Here is a 17,459-nt window from a genome sequence, read left to right on the forward strand (position 1 = left end):
ATTGCAGCAGTACGTATCTATGCACAGATGCCTTGCATAACTACTGCCATGGAGAAATCAGTGTGCAGCTGTGTGCAGTGGGATATGACTGTGACATATGTTGTTCAGCATTAAATGTCAAACATCTGATCCATGTTATCTGTGTTCTGTACAGTAGTGTGTACAATGTCTGTTTGGGGGAGTAGCACATACAGTTATGTAAACATGGATGTGACAGAGTAACAAATGCATGATAGTCATATTAACGTGTAGCTTAGCATTGGCAACAGCTGTACCAGGCTAGTATGTTAATCTAGCATTTGCAGCTATATATACACCCTCTAATATTACTGTGTGCTCACATGTGACACCTGTTCATGTTGCAGCAAGGCCCAACAGGTCAGCCGTGAGGTACACAGACTTACAACAGTGTGGTCCTTGTGTGTGTATGGCACACACATACAGAGAGATCTGTCTGTGTCAGATATATTAGCATCTGTACATGTGCACAGAGCAAGAGACATACTGCAACTGTTTGTGAAAAGTGGACATATATATGTTGTTGAAGGTTGTTATGTGCATATTTCTATGTAGGTTGTAGTGTGTGGCAAACCAGACAGCATACAGTGCTGGTATATGACATGTGGTGGTTAAACGCTGTGGGTATGATTCATCAGGTTTGCAGTGTTGCAGCCAGTGAGGCCTGCTAAAGCTACATGGGCTGAGAACACCTTCAATGCATTTCGCACAACACTGTGCAATATTATGACATAACTGTATACCTCACAACCTTTGCATACTTGATATTCCCACCATGAAAGGTGGACTGTATATGTGCCTATATATATATATCTATATGTACACCAATGGATGTTTATATGTGTGTGTGTGTATATATATATATATATATATATATATATATATATATATATATATATATATAAAGAGAGAGAGAGAGACAGGGTCATATTTACTGCAACAGATGCCTGGTGACAAAGCCATGGACTCAAGCTCAATGTTGACACTGCATTGGCATCCCTCCTTGCAAAAACTCAGTACCCATTAACTACCACATAGGTGGTAGTCTACTTAACACCGAAGGTGTGATAAGAGACCATGGGATACAGGTGGACAATAGTCTCCCCTTTGATAATCACAGTGCCACACTAGTCATGTAATCTGTCTACATGGCACACGTCATCACAAAAGGTGTGTCATCCAGGGAAATATAGGTCAGTGTTTCCCTCTACTCCACACACATAAAACCCATTATAGAGTACAATGCCCCATGTGGTATGTACCTCACAAGACATCTATAGCAACTGGAAAGGACACAGACATACCTCACAAAGAGTAATACCTGCCTCAAACAGATGCCCTATGCAGACCGTCTCACAAAACCACAGCTAGACTGTGTCACATACCGCCTACCCAGAGGTGACCTCTGCCTAACATACAAAGCTATGTGAAACTCAGAGCTGTTGGACATGCTCCATGTAAACAAATCACAATCCCTATGAGCTACACGGTCTAGGGACCTAAACCTTGTCACCTCAATAAACAGCACATGCTGGAGGGATAGATTCCTATCTCAGAGACATCCCATACTCTGGAACAAACCACCTATCAATAGCAAATAAAGCTCCTAATTAGCAGTCATCATATATAATCCTGATGATTGTATGGGAGATAGGAAATACACTCCGGGAATCACCTCTGTGGCTCTGCTTGACAGGGCCATGTGAAATGAAATTACCTGTGTGTCAAAGGCCAGGGTAGCATATGGCTAGACATCTATAGGTCCTAGGGCCAATAGCCTATAACCTACCTATGAACCGATACACACCCACATGTACCTGTTGCAATAATTGCTATGTGAGGTTGACTGAGTGTGATGGTGAATGTGTTGGTGAATGTGTCAGAGTTCTGTATATGTGTGATAGCTAAGTGGGAAACTGTTTCTGTCATGGTATTATGTGTCCTAGCTGTGATCCCATCAAAAGATGTGTATGCTATTGCTAGGCAGAAAAAGCAGTATGACATATGGTCTGACGTAGTTCGTTGGTGTTGACTGGGGTATCCCATTGTAGGCTACAGCAGTACATGTATGCTTATTGAGTGTTACTGCTGGAGAATTCAACCCCATGTCTGAACTGTAGTACTACCTGAAGCTGTATGCCTAAACAGCACAGTATGGTGTATGTCCACATTTCTTGAAACCACTGTTTTGTGTGTTCCCCGTAGTCCTCAAAAATGACATACCTCAGGCATAATGTTTTGTAACTACTGACACACAGTACTGTATGGTACACAGGTAAAGGTCATGTGGGTTGCCATACCTTTGTGTCTGGTATGTATGTCTGATGTGTGTGTGTATGCCTGTACCATGGCCTCAGTCATATGTGTGTTATAGGATATAGGTGCGTATCTAGCAACATGTATAGTTTAGTACAGCAGTATTCCACCTATATTAACGAATGAGCTCATATGTTAGGCAGGGGTTTGCCATCAATGACTAGTGTGGTATACTGGTAATGCTGTAACTGGACTTTACAATCATTGCAATGGATTACATGTTACATTATGCATTAGGTTGATATATACCCCCTGTGGCTAGGTGGTGCATTGTGTCACATACAGTGTGCCATGTACTGTTGTATAGTCTTACATACTGGTTTATCTTTGTTGCTGTGCAAAACATGGTTTGATATATAGAGTGTGCCAATAGGTTGCTATATATGGCAGTTAATTGATATCTGTACTTTAGAATGTTAAGTGTGCCACTTGACTTGCTCACACATATTGTTTCATTGTCTTCCAGGGTCATGGCCCACCATCGTAATTCCTCATATAGCCCAGCAGAGGAGGAAGTGATTACAGCCACCATGGTTCAGCACTATGCCCTGCTGTTCTCAAGAACCAGTCAGTACCAGCATGAGTGGACTGCACTGTGGCAAGACAGTAAATGACATAGGTATGCATAACCGGACATATGAGCAGGTATGCCATCACTGCAGTGATTTAATTAGACATGTCCGGCAGCGTGCGTCTGATATCCGTAGACAACAGCTTGCCACAGGTGGTGGGGTAGCCATCCACCCTCCCCCTCACCAGAGTGGATGAGCTGCTCCTGAGCCAGGTGGCTCCTGGCCAACAACAACTAACATGTATCATCATGGAGGCCGGTGCCACCCAGCAAGTTGACACAGAGCGTGCAGGTTACATGGCATAGCTGTACACTACTGTTACCTCTATTGGTAGATCATGCTTATGTGAGATGTGTACTGTGTAGTTAGAAGATGTGGTGCCTAGTGTTGTGCAATAATAATAATTAGGAATATAATCTGCAGACCTGTGACTGTCAACCGTCGTACTACTTTAAGATTGCAAACACACAGTCGCAATGCCACAGTTGTTGCCACTGACAAACTGTTTCATATCCTTGTAGGTCCCTCTGGTGTGACAGCAAGGCAGCAGACCCAAGCTGGTGAGTGTGTTCTACATTTAATATTGCTAATTAAATGTGCATGTCATAGGTGAGGTGTAGGCCATGTACACGTCACACACCTGCGCATAATGCATGCTGTGCATGTTTGCTGAGAGACTATACACATCTCAGTAACGTGAGTAGCTGCCTCAAACACATGCAATACACAGAGCATCCCACACAATTGTGGCAACACTGTAGTGGACATTGGATAGGCAGAGTCAATACACATGCACACAACATACACAACTGTGTCATACGCAGTACACGTTAACATGGTACACATGGCGTATTCAGACACCCGCTGTAAGGTCACACTCCAGTACTCCAAATGTCATCCATACAGCACACATAATATACCTGAGGGGTAGAGGCCTCTCATGTGGCTGCGCGACACTCTTCAACACATAACACATTCAGGTTAGGGAATGCCCCCTATTGGGCACCTTACAAACCCATGTAACAACTGGCTGTGAAATGGTGAATGTAGCCATGGTACTGCAGTTCAGGTACAGCATGCTATGTGCCAGTCAGGCACACATTAGTAACCTTGAGTGACCACATGGTGCTGCGTGATGATGGCTCATGGTACTACACCCCATCCAGTTACAGTGGCCACAGTACTACACATATCATTAATTGCTATGCACCTCAATGCTGTGTGTGTGCAAATATATGCACCTATACACAATATGCATAGCAATCACCATTTGTACAAAGTGACACACATATGTCTTGTAATGCTATTGAGTGTATAGGTCACATGACACACATTGTGTATGTGTGATGTTTAATGTTGCAGTTGTGTTGTAGCATGCCATGTCATGGCTGGCACTGGCATGTCCACAATATGTCATACACTCACCATAACCACTGTACAATGGCTATGTTGAGCAATGGTATTCCATAAGGTATACATGCACCACTCATCCTGTGTGTATACATAGCATGCATGTGCTAAACCTGTGTCCACAATTATCTGCTAAAGACACAGATGCTCTAATCAGAAATGGATATCTATGTGACACACAGATACACATCCAGCCATGGTATATATACCTGTGAGTGATGGTGCACAGGACATTGCAGAGCTTTTAATACTTGCACAGCAATGTTGTGTCCATGTACATATTGCGTTCCAGGGTGAGGCCAATCACTGAACAAAAACACACATGCATCCAAGCCATGTATACTGATATTAGCAAGGGATGTCTACACTCACACTGCATGCTGTTGAGCAACACACATCCTGTATTCTGACACGTTTGATATAAATGTTTGGCTTGTAATACTGTACCCCACCATCACACGCTATTGAGTATGTTCTGGATTGCTGGTGGTGTGTGTGTGTGTGTCTGTTTTAGTGAGGAGTGTATTTGTGTGCATGTGTTCATGTGTGCATGTGTTCATGTGTGCATGTGTGCATGTGTGCCAACATCATGTACAGGTCGTAAAGTGTGTTTCCTGTCTTCCTCTCATAAGTGCTGAGTTTGGGCTGGTTCACTGCAGCAGGGAAACTGATGTCACTGAGCATAATAGTGATAATGATGATAGATGTGTTGAGGCACAGGCATGTTTGCCAGGGTCTGTTTTTGGGCCACCAATCAACAGTACACAAGTGTCCACCCCATCCATGCACACAGTCATACTGCCAAACATCCATCACCAATGCCCTTAGCTGAGGGACAGCGTACAGCCGGCATTGGCCAGGACAGTGTGGTATCTATGGCACATGCATCCTGACACAGCAGCCATAACCAGATGTCTGGAAGGGTACCACATAGGCAGATGTCCAGGGGTTCCCATCGGAGCACTGCTGCACATCATGCCACTGGCAGACATGCCACAGGTCTTACAACCTTACACATGTTCCAGGCTTTCATGGAGGCACATATGGAAGGGTACACCAGACAGGGACTAAGGGCACAGAGGGCACATAACACTGCCGTAATTGACAGTATCCATGACCTAGCAGGTGCCAGCCGTCATTACACTGAGGTCACTGATAGACATTGGGGTGAGACATTAGATGTCCTCTGCAATGTCATGTCCATGTGTCAGGACAGTGCGGGATGGATGAGTCGTCGATGTGGACGTATGCCAGCAACATCAGCAGCTGGCAGTCACCGCAGATGTCCCTCAAGTCACAGCCACTCCTGTAGTGCCAGTACCAGCCCCAGCAATGTTGGAGGAGGGCTGTCCATAGACCATCCTAGAAGACCATGTGCATGTGGCTCTGGACAGCCCCAGCAGGGACCTGGGTCCAGTGTACATCCATCTACCTCTGGGGATAGTACCCAGTCAGGCTTAGTACCTGATAGTGTCAGTAGCACCCCTGCCAGGCACAGGTACCATATCATGGCCAGAGATGGTGATCTGTAAAGCCTGGCAGCTACAGTCTGTGGTTGTCCCACAAATACCTGTATATGGCAGCCACATGGTGGTACTGTGTGCATGCAGACACACACACACATAAACAAGACACCTAGGGCTAACACATACCCGCACACATTACATCAACATTGGCCCATAACAGTACTCTTGGCCCTCACACACACACACACACACACACACACACACACACACACACACACACACACACACACACACGCGCACACATACATGTCGATTGTGTGGCTCACTGTAGGCCTCTGGCAAACCAACAACGCACCCTCTGCATATGATCTAACCTGTGCCACCTCCTGTCATCTGTAACATCGATGCAGGAACAGGCTACCATGGTGCTGATGCACAGGGTGACTTTATAGCAGTATAGCAATGTTAGCATGTTGTCAGCAGTAGAGTGTAATGATATGCTTGAAGGTGTAGCTGAGCAGGCATGATGCATTTAAGCTATGACTGTCAATGTAGTAATATTTACACCAGGGTTAGTTCCAATAGTGTATTGTCTGCCCACGTGCCACTTGGCTGATGTGTGTAGTATTGGCAGCATGTGTTAGAGAGTGGACAGTATGTGTGGGATGTGTGTGGCACAGATTTGCAGGTGTACATTTGTGAACATGGTGGAGGTGCACTGTCTGCATGTACATGCATAGTGGACACATGGGCAGGGTGACATGCCCTGTATTACACAGTAACACTCCATAGTCTCTATTGGTGGCCAGTATACATTGTACTACACATATTTCGGAACTTGACTACACGTGTGTATGACATGGTTTGACACTGTGCTGTGGGTGATACTGTTACTATCTGTCATTGTTTTGCATTCTGGTAGTATACATAACTTCAACAGCCTGACCATAACCAATTGTTAGATGATGTCTTGACAACTGACACACAGATGTAGGACACACAGTAACATTTGGATCCTTCAGGTACTATACTATGCCAGTAACCAGTGATATTCACCTGCACCCATTACTGAGACCACTCCTGTTTGGCATACAGCTCTCTTAGGTACAAGCAATCACAGTACGGATATGTCCGTCCATGTCTGGCAATGCATACTGTGGCCTATAATGCATTCTCCGGATGACACACACATCCTCCACAAGGGTATCAGACAGACAGATCCCTGTTGTCAAACCCATGCTGTAAAGCTATAAGCCTACCAAAGCATAGTCATCCACCTTTATGGAACATAGTATCCCCACAGTACCACATAGGTAGTAGCCACCAACATGAAGAACAGGTACTGATGTGTACATGTAATCAAGAGGTATGTCATCTCTCCTTTGATAATCACATTTCCAAAGGTATTTTTAAATCCCTCGGTGGATCACATAAGCAATAAGGGGTCTGCATGCATATCCACAAAGGTTGTTGTACATCTATAATGAATAGCTATCATTGACAGACTTTGCTGCGTTTGAACAGGTCTGACATATACCTCGACCATAAACCCTCACTCACACAATTCTATAGAAACTGTAATGAGTGTGTGTGGCATGGTTGACCTAGGCCAGGGATCACTGCAGTGGCTGGCCTTGTCACAAGCATACATATGTGACCTAAGGTCTAGAAAGCAGCAGCACACTCTGGAAAAGATGACAGATGTGTTCTTGGAGAAAGCAGGGTTCCCACACATGCAATAATTGAGGTCACATGTACGTATATGTATTTGCAACACAGCTACCTCACATGTGCAATGCACATACTGGTGTCATACTAATATGTCATACAGTAGTAAAAGAAAAACCCACAACAGATTGACCAACAGTGTTACACACATAGAGCACACACACACACACACACACACACACACACACACACACACACACACACACACACACACACACACACTAACCCTACCTAACTACTTCATGATACTAGAGGAGTATGTATTAACACGACACACTATACACATTACTGTGAGTTCTTTTTTCCACAGGTATATTTGTAGGATGGTGACATCATCAGACCTGACAAAGAGTAATATTCCACTTTTAAGGTGTTTGAGTACTCTCCAAAAAGGTTGCTCTTCTTCAAGGAGATCACACACACTTGTCAAGGGCAGGATTCAAACCCCTACCTAACTGGTTTATGATACTACTGTAGTATGTATTGACATGACACGCTATACACATTACTGTGAGTTCTTTTTTCCACAGGTATATTTGTAGGCTGGTGACATCATCAGACCTGAAAAAAGAGTAGTATACCACTTTTAAAGTGTTTGACTAATCTACAAGAAGGTTGTTACTGTCCAAAGAGATCACACACAAACAGACACACACTTGTCAAGTGCAGGATTCAAACCCCTACCTAACTGGTTTATGATACTACAGGAGTACGCATTTACACAACACTATACACATTACTGTGAGTTCTCTTTTCCACAGGTATATTTGTAGGATGGTGACATAATCAGACCTGACAAAGATTAGTATACCACTTTTAAGGTGTTTGAGTACTCTCCAAAAAGGTTGCTCCTCTCCATGGAGATCACATACAAACAGACACACTTGTCAAGTGCAGGATTCAAACCCCTACCTAACTGATTTATGATACTACAGGAATATGGATTTACACAACGTGCTATACACATTACTGTGTGTTCTCTTTCCACAGGTATATTTGTACGATGGTGACATCATCAGACCTGACAAAGATTAGTATACCACCTTAGAGTACACTCTAAATAGTTTGTTTCTCTCCAAGGAGATCACACGCAAACATACACACACTTGTCAAGTGCAGGATTCAAACCCTTCCCTAACTGGTTTATGATACTACAAGAGATTTACACAATGTGCTATACACATTACTGTGAGAGCTCTTTTCCACAGGTATATTTGTGGGATGGCGACATCATCAGACCTGACAAAGATTAGTATACCACTTTTAAGGTGTTTGAGTACTCTCCAAAAAGGTTGCTCCTCTCCAAAGAGATCACACACACACCTGTGAAGTGCAGGATTCAAACCCCTACCTAACAGGTTTATGATACTACAGGCGTACATATTTACACGACACACTACACACATTACTATGAGTTCTACTTTCCATAGGTATATTTGTAGGATGTTGACATCACCAGACTAGACAAAATGGGTTACATTAGGTGACATTGGGTGGGCTACATAGAAGGAATGTCTAAACACTTTGGCCATGTGATCATCAAAGGAGAGTTTACTATCTAACTGTGTCCCCAGGGCCTTCATGACTTTCTCCTTACATACTGGAGTACCACCTATGTGGTAATTTGTTTGCACTTTGTTTTAGCCAAAGGGGATGACTATGCATTCTTTGGCATTCTGCTTGGGGCATTGTTTTGACACCAGGTATCTGTCTCTGTAAGCCCCTTCTGGAAGATGTGTGTGTCAGCCATAGAGTCGATTATGGACCACAGTTAGCAGTCATCTGCAAACCTGTTCAGCCATACTCCTCCCATGCTTGCCTGTAACTCTGAGCAGTGTCTACTGAACAGGTGGGGTGCCAGGACCAAGACCTGTGGGATGCCATTTGTGACTGGCTTAGAGTCGGACATGGCACCCACAACTCTGAACATGTGTGTTTGACCTGTGAGCCACTTGGTCAATCATCCTGTGACATAGCTGTTAATGTTCAAGCTGGTAAGCATGTCCATGATGACAGAGTGGGGAATGGTGTAAAAAGTCCTTAGTGAGGTCCAGGTGGGCTGTGTGGGCTACTTTTACCTCCATCTATGTCCTTGGTAACTGTTTGAAATAAGTCAAATATGTTTAGGAGGCAGGCTCTGCCTTTAACAAGATGAGGTTGTGTAGATTCCAGTGTCTGGAGGTCCCCAATGTCTCTGTTTATGGGTTCCATGACAATTTTCTCAATAGCTTTGTAGACCAGGCTGAGTAGACATATAGGGCAATGGTTTCCAGGTACTGTTGTGGCACCCCCTTTGTGTAGCTGGATGACTGTTAGTGTATGCCATTCTTTGGGTACATAGCCTGTGGTACGATTGAGTCTGGGCAGTGAATGTAGGTGAGGGTGTAGTTCCTTTTGGGCCTAGTGTAAGACGCAGCCTGAGACACCATCCAGTCCCATTGATGCTGTGTTCTTGGCTTTGGAGAGGGCTGTCTTTACCTGCATGTCCATGATGTCTGGGGATCTGCATCCTTCTGTGATGGACACAGGCCCTTTTTGGGGTGATGGTGGGAAGTTTACACTGAACTTGTCCCCCAGGATGTGGGCAATGAAAGTTGGTTCAGTGTATTTCTTGCCATTTGTCAGTAGCTGACAGCATATTTGGAAGTTGACACCTATATGTCTGGTATAGCTACTGCAGGCTTTGTGGTTGTTATTCTTACATTCCTTGGCAATTTGTCTTTAGAAACTGTCCTTGAATTATTTTATGAGCGATCATTGTTTCTTCCTATTAATGATCAGTGATGCTTTTCCTTTAGTGAAGTTGGCTCTATCAGGTGTTAGTTTCCTCCTTCTGTTATCTAGCTTATTTATGGGCAACAACCACCAGATTGTTTTCTTTTTTTTGGAGGAGTGCATCTTGGTTTTATTTGTGATGTCTCAATCCATGCATCCCTGTAGATGCTCATAGGATGCACTTGTAACTGATTCAGCAGATTGTATACCATTATCCTATAGCAAGAGGGCTTTGGAACTTTCCACTTTGGTCTTTGGACGTGTGCAGTTTGCTTTTGAAAATGTCTTCACGGTGGTTTCATTGACTGGGTGGGGGGGGGATGTGGATGTCCAGTGTGATCACTTTATGATCTGATATTACCAGCGAGGGGTTTATCTCTGTTGTGAAATACTGGTACCCCATGTTGGTGATGATCATGTCCAGTATGGTGTCACCTCTAGTGGGCATGGTGACCAGCTGTTCCAGGGTGGTAGAGTTTTTAAACTCTAGGAAACTTTGGGCAAAGGATGTTGTATACAAGTAATTCTCCCACTCAATGTTTGGGTAGTTGTAATCACCTCATATAATGGTGTTTGATAGGACCTTTATATTTTCCACTGTTCTCAGGAATACTGAGTGAGGTTCCTGTGACAAGGTAGGTAATCTGTAGCAGGCTACAATCTGATGAGCAGCTTTGCCCAATGTTAGTTGCACTTGCATGGTCTCCAAGGCCTCATGCTGTGCCACTAACCTGAAGGTATGGGTATCCATAAGGTAAATGGGTACACCCCTTCCTTTTGTATTTCACTCGTGGTTTTGGGTCCGAAGGTCAGAGGGATTGTGAGTGTTGTACATGGAGCATGTTCAACAGCTCTGCGTTTGACATAGCTTTGTATGTTAGGCAGTGAACACATCTGAGTAGGCGATATGCAAGGGAGTACAGATGGAGCATTTTGAGATGGTCTGTGTATGGCATGTATTTCAGGCCGCTAATGCTCTTTGTGAGGTATTGCTGCAGGCTTTCCAGTTGTTGTAGTTGTCTTGTGAGGTACATAGCAAAAGTGGTGTTGTACTCTATTATAGTTCTAGTGAGTGATTTGTAGTGGAGAACGATGTCCTCTTCTATTCTGCATGAGACACATTTTGTGATGAGGTGTGCCACATAGCAGGGTTTCCTGACTACTGTGGGGATGTGATTATCACAGTTGTGTCCAGTGTCCACCTGTGACCCAAAGTCTCTTGTCACTCTTTCAGTGTCAAGTATACTACCGCCTATGTTGTAGATCTTGGCTACAGAGTTTTTAACAAAGGGGATGACAATGCACCTTTTGGCATTGAGCTAGAGCCCATGGCTTTGACAACAGCCATCTGTCTCAGTGAGGCCCTTTTGTAGGATGTCCACATCTTTAGTGTTTACAATTATGGCTCCTAGTTTGCAGTCCTCTGGAAACTTCAGTAGCCACAGACCTTCCATGTTAAAGTTTACTTCTGGGAAGTAGATACTAAACAGGACAAGACACAGGGCTGGACCTTGTGGTACTGCACTCATCACTTGTCCAAAGTCATACTTGGAGTCTGCTACTTTCACAGTGTGTGTTCTGTCAGTAAGCCTGTTGGCAACCCATCTTGTGTCATAGCAATTTATACATAGTTTAGTGGGTTTATCTATATTTCCAGAGTGTGGGGTGGTGTTGTAAGCCGTGGCAGGATCAACACAGGCTGTGTGAACCACTTTACCCTTGTCTACGGTTCTGTTGACTGCTTCAATGTCATCTATCAGGTTTAGGAGACATGATCTGCATTTTACAAACCGAACATGGCTGTGGTCCAGGGTTTGGGTATTACAAATGTAATTTTTTATATGTTATATGATGATACATTCCATGGCCTTGAAGAGCGGGCTCATCAGACTAATGGGGCACTAGTTCCTGGGGTCCGTGGTGTCTCCACCCTTGTGTAGTGGGATAACCGTCACTGTGCACCATTCAACAGGTACAAAGCATGAAGTGAGGCTATGACTGCACATGGTACGTCAGTGTGGTGCCTGTTCGTTCTGTAGTTTGTGTGGAACACAGCCAGTGAAGTTATCTGGTCCCATGGCTGCTGTGATACTGGCTTTGGAGAGTGTTTTTTACCTGTGCAGCCGTGATGACAGCAACTTTGCAGTCTTCCATTATAGAGATGTGCTCTTTCATGGGTGAGGGGGGTAAAGTTAACACTGATCCTATCTGCCAGGATGTTGGCAATATCAGTTGGGTCTGTATATTTAATGCCATTGAGCTGTAACTCAGAACATATCTGAGTGTAGCCATGACATGGACCTGTCTGTTTGGCAGAGATCTCCTGAGTAGACAGCATGCAACAGAGTACAGATTGGGTTACATTCAGTCTTGTTGCATGGGGCAACTGTTTGAGGCAAGTAATCCTCTTGTTAGGGTACTTCAGTGGTCTTTCTGGCTGCTGAACATGCCTAGTCAGATTCCTCACAAGTGTGTTGTGGTACTCTCTGATGGGTCTGATGACTGATGAGTAGTGGGAACCTCCTTTGACCTACATGCACAGACCTTGACAGTTTGTGTGAACACATAGCATGATTTTCTGACAACTTTGTGAATATGTTTCTGGAAGTATAGACGTCTATCCACATTTGTCCATAGATCCCTTATTATCACCTCCATATTTGGCATAAGTGTGTGAGCATGCCCAATATGACCTTTCAGTGTGATACTGAATGAAATCCACTACATTTGTTGGAGTATGTGAGCACACCCGGTATAGACATTTATACTATATGTGTATGGAAAATCAAGTTGTATTTTTACAGCAGGCCTCACCTTTGTGTCATAGATCAACAGGGATCATGCTGTGCCTGCAGGGCTTCCATGAGACACTTTGCATAGACTTATCAACATTTCTACTTACAGGGGTGACAGCCATTCTTTGTACATTTCTACTCGGGGGCACACTTGATTGTTACTGTGGGTGTACATAGGATGAGGGGTTCACCTGACACTTATACACATTTGCTATGCCTGCACTGCTATGTACGGTACACCATTTCAGTCTGTACTGTTGCCTATCGTACTGGCTTGAGGTATACTACTGTACTACACTTCTTAGCGTCCAATGCCACATATATTAGATTGCAACTTCATAGCCTACACAACCCACATCACACCACCTGGCCTGATGTTCTCTGTCTGCATAGGCCTGTGGGGGAGGTTACCCATATGCCTCTTTAGGGGCATGTTACAGCATTTCTTTGTGTTTGCATTAGTGTACAATTGTCCTGCTGTGTCTGTGCCACTGAAATGCTATCATGGCTTAGTGGTTCAGTACTGTGACTATAGTACACAGTATCCTGGGTTTGAGCCCTGTCACTGCTTTTTATTTTCATGCTGGGCAGACCAGACTGCTTAAGGGACAGTAAAGCTAATATAAGCATGTTTACCTGTCTTTGCTCAGCTTTGCCCGACCTTGCCCAACATTGCTCAACATTGCCTGACATTGCGCTAGTTAGCACGGGCAGTTTTGTTTACATATACTAAATATTGGTAAAAGCTGCTTAGCACTGCTTTATATTGCTTAAAACATGGCAATCATGACTCAGGTGGTACTGCAGGGCTGCTTATGTAGGATGCACATACTACACTCCCTATACATGTTTGGAAACAGGTAGTGTCAAGTTAGGCATCCCTTTTATTTTATGTGCGAGTCAGAGAGAGGTATCATTTCCAGGGTTCCTACTGAGCCAGTGTATGTGCTATGCGTTGCCTCTTTGCCAAGGCCAAGGCATACTGGGCACGCCTCCTTCTGCCTACTGGGGCAGGCTCAGGTTGTTCCTCCTCCAAGTCACGCTGTGCCTCTGCAGGCCTTGGTAATGGTGGAGGGCTGTTTCGCCCTGCCCCATGTTGTTCCTGCTGCAGCTGTTGTCACAGGATCATATTGTGTAGCATGGCACATACCATGACAATTTGGGTACATGTAGTTGGTGAGTACTGCAAGGCTCCACCAGATGTGTCCAGGCACCGGAACCGTGAGCATCCCAAACACACGCTCGATTACATTTCGTGTTTGTGTGTGTGCCTCATTATGGAGTTCTTGTTAAGGTGTGTGTGCATTTCTGATGGGTGTCATCAGCCATGGCTCCAGTGCGTATCTAACATCCCCCACTAGGTGACCGTCAGGGATGTCCCCATTGGCAAACATCTGGTACAGCTGCGTCAGATGCCAGATATGGGAATTGTGGTAGCTTCCAGGGCAGCCAGCACACACATTCAGTATTATGCCCTGGGCATCGCACACGACCCGGCAGTTGATGGAGTGGAAGCCCTTGCGGTTGACGTATGCCCTACCCCGCTCACCGGCTGGTGCTTTGATGTGTATATGCATGCAGTCAATTGCACCCACTACCTCAGGGTATTCCGCTATTTGCTGGAAGAGATGCATATTGCTGGCCAATACCTCACGGGAATTGGGGAAATATACATGATCACCGACATGTGGTGACATGGCATTCAGGAACTGGTGCAGTAACCTGGATGCTGATGCCTATGAAATCCCCATCATATCACCAGTTGGTCTCTGGAAGGTACCTGTTGGTAGTATTCTTAGGCCAACACATACCTTGGTTTCCACTGGGATGGGTTCCCCTCTGTTGGTTCTGTGTGTGAGGCGTGGCCTGCACAGCTCAACAATTTGCTGCAGGAGGTCTCTGTCCACTCTATAGTGCTCCACTATCTCCAGCTCATGTAGCCCCTGGTAGGTTACCCTGGGTCTGTACACTCTTCTCTGTCTCCTCACTGTGAATTGCTCAGCAGCATTCACAATGGCACCACCCTCAGCATCTTGCACATGTCGCCTTATAATAGCAATGGCAGCCCCTAACATTATTTGTCTCAGTTGAGCTTTTTAAGTTTTCACTTCTCTTTGTAGACTGCAGTGTGGCAGTGTTTCTGAGAAAAATATGAGGGAATGTTGTTTGCAGAGTTTTAAGTGCTGGGCTGGGCTGGGCTAGTGTACTGCCTCTGTAATTGGCTGATTATGATTGATTTCACCTGGCAGGTCTGCTAGTTCTCCTTGGTTAACTTCCTACTACTTCTTTTCCTTCCTTTTCCCTTTCTGTTTCCACAGGGGGCAGTTACGCGCAAACACGCGCACACAGGCTTACACAGGCTTACACGGGCTTACACAGGCTTAGGTGGGTGCACATGTGTGCACACAGGCTTAGACAGCTTTACACAGGCTTACACGGGTGCACACATGCGCACACAGGCTTAGATGGGTTTACAGGCACGCACACGCTCACACACAGTGTAAGCATCTTTGCAAGAAACTTTGGTGATATCCATGGCATACACCTTCATTTTCTGAGTTTCAGTTAAGACAACTGTAGACACGCCTCTTCCAGTCCTGAGTCACTTACAGCAAACACATGCCACTCTGCTCCAATAAGCTTACAGTCTTTGATACATACCCCCTCATGATGTCACCTATTTTCTACTCTTTTACTCCCCTAATCCTACTCTGACACTCCAGGGACATGGTTCACATGACAGGGAAAATTGGGATTCACTCTCCTTATCCTCATTTGATAGGATTGCCTAGTAATGCTTGGTTACATCTCTCAGACTGAGCTTCCCCCCTTAGCAACCACTACTCAGTAGCCATGTTGTCTTCAGCCTGCCATTCACCTGTATGGCAGATGAATATTTTTAATAAAATGCCTATTTTTGGCTTTTATTTTTTTTTCTGGTTTTTAGAGCACCGCATGTTTGCTCGGCACTGCGCTACGCTTAAACATCAGAGATCGGGGGAAAAAATATTTTTTATTATTTTGCAACAGATAAAAATGCCAATGGCCTTATATTTGGCCATTGGCATGCTTCCTCAACTGGATGCATCCTTTATTTGGAGCTGTCATAGCTCCGTTTTGCTATTTGCACAAAGGTACTCCATTACCAACGGAGTACATTTCTACAAATAACACTACTCTTACTCAGACAGATTAGTGTTTCCTGGATCGCAAATTTACCTCATTTGCATAGCTTTCTGCAGCAAATGAGGTAATTTGCATAACATAACACTGTCTGTGCAAGGGTAGTTTTAGGAGTTCTCATGCACGCCCTTGCCGGCTGTTCCAGGATCGCTCGGCAGACATATTGGCTGTCTAGAGTCTTACTCTACTGTTAGACTCCGTGCAAGCCTTCATGAATCCGGCCCTGTGTCTTTGCAGCCCTCATATCAGGCAAAAGTAAAAATTGAAAGATCACTCTCAAGAGAAGCAGCATATATAAATAGAATATGAGATATTAATCAAAAATATTTCCATCCAGCAGCAGCCTTTTGGGTATAAATCCTTAATAGTACAAGAACTCAGACTAATTGCTGCACACCACGCAACAAAGATATTTCAAGATATGCATCATCAGTGGCTCCTGCTAGACAAGCTATTTGATCAGTAGGTTATTGATTTGTTTGGATTGGATAGAAACCAAGTGAAATTTGTATGTGAGCTGTTTGGACCACACATGAGCCCATGCATCCAACACTAGAAACAAATGTGTGGGGTGTACTTGTATCTAGAACATTCCACTACCACGAGTGATACATTAAGGGTGTTCCAGGCCACATCTTCTAGACAGCTTGCCAAGTTTCTAGCTATAATGTATCATAAGCCTTGGAACTGCATCAGGTTTCCATCAACCTCAATCAAACACTATGCATCTTGAACATAGATATAACATTTCTATCAAGTTATGGAATTTGGTCTGATGGTGGTGACCACAGCAGGGCTATATGAGGTGTACTATGTCACTGAGCTGCTTGACGAGGCACCTCTGCCAGGTGGTCTGCCACAGAATGGCATGGTTCTTACTGTGAAGCAAGGGGTCCAAATGGAGAGATAATAAAGTCAGCAACAAAGGACAGAAGTATTGCTGGAATTTAATTCATCCTCAAGTCCTGGTGAGAACCTTCATTAGTTGGACCTTCTTTTTACAAAAGCTCACAAAGACGACACTGATATATAGACTGTATTTCATATAGCATATCCCCAATAAGAATCCCCGCTGGCACAGCTATAGAGTTGAATCCTTAGCCAGGGTTCCAAGCCAAGTCCTTCCAACACTATCTCTGTCCAACCAGTGATTCATGTCCCTGCTCAAGTAGCTGAAACACACACACACTTTGAGA

This window comes from Protopterus annectens, chromosome 7.part0 (genome assembly GCF_019279795.1).
Source record: "Protopterus annectens isolate FY-2018-M chromosome 7.part0, PAN1.0, whole genome shotgun sequence".
In the NCBI taxonomy this organism is placed as follows: domain Eukaryota; kingdom Metazoa; phylum Chordata; order Ceratodontiformes; family Protopteridae; genus Protopterus; species Protopterus annectens.